Here is a 3,505-nt window from a genome sequence, read left to right as displayed (position 1 = left end):
TGCCTTGACACTCGACATATACTGACATACCCTATCGTCCTGCACATCCTATTATACCTTAACACCTGCTATGTCTTGGCATATCTTCACACATATTAACAAACCCTCAAACTCCCTACCACACTCTAGCACTTCTTAACATGTCCTGATATTCCCTAGCATGCTTTACCAGTGCTTATCAAACCTTGTCACTCCCTCCTTAGCATGAAAGCTAGCACTAATTGACACTCCCTCCTTGGCATGAAAGCTAGTACTAATTGACACTCCCTAGCACACCCTCATATTCATTCACTTCGATGAATTTTTACCTAGTGCTCCCTTGTATTGTCCTAGTACTCCCTAAAACTCCTCAATATGCATTAGCACTATCAAGAACACCTTATTACTCATCGTCTTGCCCTGCCACTTCGTAACATGCATAACACTCCTTAACACATATTGGCACTTGCAATGTTTTGGCACTTGGGAATTCTTAGCATGTATAGAATTCATTGAGATGCCTTGGCATGATTTGACATGGTTTAATATTAAATTTATTTCATATCAATTACTGGAAAGTAGATGAGAAGAAACAAATGAAGATTAAGCACTTAGAATGCATGAAGACATAGCACTTGGCACCTATTGGCACCTAGTTTTTATGTTCCTAGCATGCCCCTGCTGGAAAAGGTATATTTATGACTTGTTTACCCTCTTATGTATTTGTTTCCTTATATTTTAACTTGTTTCTCCATTTTGTTTCCTTCACAATCCCTTGCATGCATTGTCACACCCTTGCACATCTTTGAATTCCTTATCACATTCCACACATTAGCATGTTTGACATGCGTTTAGACAATCTAGCAAATGTTAGAATTCCCTAACATGCCTTGGTACTCGTGCCCTCACATCTAGCGTTACATTTTTTCATTACTTGGGAATGAAATCAAGTCATTGGCTAATTCATTTCATGTGGCATTGTCTTTCTTCAACCACAACAACTTGACCAATTGCACCTGCTAAAAGTATACTACGCCTTCTTCAACTAAGAACTACCTATAACTCATCTTAGGCCACTCATGTCCAAGCTCAACTTCTCCCACTTAACCAGTTACCAAGACAAGAATCACATCTAGCCATGGCCATAAAACAACTACACAACATAAGTTACACGGGAATTATTTCACATGTATGTTCATTTCATAAAAACAATAGATAATTATCAACATTCACAAGACACACAAGGTATACGATGACACAAGATTAGTACCCCAAAACATATAAATAAAAATGGACAATAAAAAATTATCTCGAATACATTAAAAAATGAGCATGCAGCCAAAATGGGTCACATCTCATATAAAAATAATAGATAAATGCAAAAAAATGTTGTTCCCAGCATGAATTCTCCCTTTGTCTTCATCCTTGCACACTTGGTCCTTGCCACACTTGAATTCGTTGACACTCCCTGGCACACACTCTTATTTGTTTCTTTCCATGCATTTTGACCTAGTTCTCCATTTTGATGCCCCAAAACTACCTAACACTCCTCAGCATGCATTGACAATATCTAACATGTTTTAGCATGCCTTTTCATTCCTTGGCATGATTCGACCCTCCCTAGCAATCATGACCTCACAATTACCCTTACTTAATTTGTAGCTTGGCAACCCAACAAAGTCCTATCTTGACTACGAGAGCATGACCAAGTTACGGTTACTACAACTAGATTATTTTATTGAATTATGTATCCTTGGAGGTACTCCACAAGATTACTGAGATGGGTTTGTGTGCACTTTTTCACAAAATTGTTTGTAGGAAAATAATCCAAGTGAAGGGGTTTTGTACTCAAGATTGGCTTTAAAATATAAAAAAAACAAAAGAGGAAAATTAATATTTCCTAAGCTCTAAGTGGATAAACTCGTAAGTTTTAGAGGGTTCCTAAGAGGCCTAGGAAAAAATACTTAAGGAGGCTTTAGGATGAAGGAAATAAAACAAAGTGAGAAGCAACTCATTTGATCAACAAGGCAAGGAGAGATGTAATCCTAAAGTTGGTCGAGTTAGAGGGTTGAGTAAGGGTTGTTAGAGGGAAGCTATGATGATCCATAAAGAAAAATATTATCATGTGAGGGTTCACAAGAATGTTGCATACCTTAATGGGTTCGAGTTAGGAAGTAGGATGACATATTGTTGGTCCTCTAATGGAAAATCAAGCTTAAGAGAGGTTGTTCATGAGAATTTGGGCTTGTGATTTCAGTGGTGTATTTGTGTGAAGGCCACATCAAATTATGAAACATGAGAGAGGGTTGAGACCAGCTTGTTTTGTGGTGGTTAGTACACCACAAGATCTATGATAAATACCAACACAAACGGAGGAGGGTCTGCACGAGAATTTAGGGCCAGAACAGAAGTAGACACAAGTGTAATATTCACTAAGCTAAACCTAGTTTGAGGGTCGTAGAGATTTGAAGTTCTTGTCAACATTTAGTCAAAGAAATGTCAAGAATCTATGGATCCATATGAGCTAGGTCGAGTCCCTTGTGGAGGTAACCATTGTTATTTTTCTATGGGTGGATAGTATTTGTTCTAAAAAAATTCAATAGAAGTATAATGCACTAGTAAGGAATATTTCCTAGAATTTTTAGTCCACAAGTTATGCCCTTAATATTGTTATAAATAAGCATAGAAGAAGAGGGGTTGTGACCCTTAGAGCAAGGTTTATCTCTACAATATAGACTTCATATTTGGATGATGGTTTGCAGGAGTAGGTGTGGAGATAGTAGAACCAAAGGAGGGTGGAACTTGAGTAGAAAATGAAGGAGAAGAAATGTCACATATGAAGAATGGATTGACATGAAGAGGAGTTTATTTTGGTGGACTAGCCCTAGAGGTTTATACAGAGATCTGAAGTAGCCTATAAAAAATTAGTCAATGGATTGTCAATGGCTGATTTGTGACCCTTCTACAGTCATCTAAAGATTATTAGAAGGATGATAAGTGAAGTAGTTCATATTTTTTCATATATTGGACAAAAAGGAAATTGGTACACAAGAATAGTGATTTTGAGAGAACTCACAACAGTGTTAGGTGGAATGTTTGAAGATCCGTAGATGAGGGCAATATTGTGAACCCTAGATCAGTAAATGAATTGACTATGGTTCGACAGTTTAATAACATTCCATGTATAGTTTGAGGGTTGTTAGGTGACTGGAAAATAAGAGCCCGAAGTCTTGTACTTGTGAAGGAAAATAGGACTGGCAGAAGGGAAGGTGTATAGGGCGTAAGGATGTGAAGACTTTGAAGGACTAAAGTAGTAGTAATGTGGGCCAGCTAACTAGGCCTAGGTCAATATATTACAGAGGATTGATTCAATGAGAAGAAGGGAAACCTCCATACCCCCATAATTGTCATCTTGGAGTCGTAGTATGGAAAGCGTGGGGAGACCAAAGAGTTGTTAAAAAATGGAGTTGTGAACAAATGATCGTAGACCCTAAGTGTTGCAAACCTTAAATGACAAAGAAGGGAG

This window comes from Pinus tabuliformis, chromosome 2_1 (assembly GCF_031772625.1).
Source record: "Pinus tabuliformis cultivar Carrire ecotype Pingquan chromosome 2_1, CPIR1, whole genome shotgun sequence".
Lineage (NCBI taxonomy): Eukaryota > Viridiplantae > Streptophyta > Pinopsida > Pinales > Pinaceae > Pinus > Pinus tabuliformis.
This window is presented reverse-complemented; position numbering follows the sequence as displayed.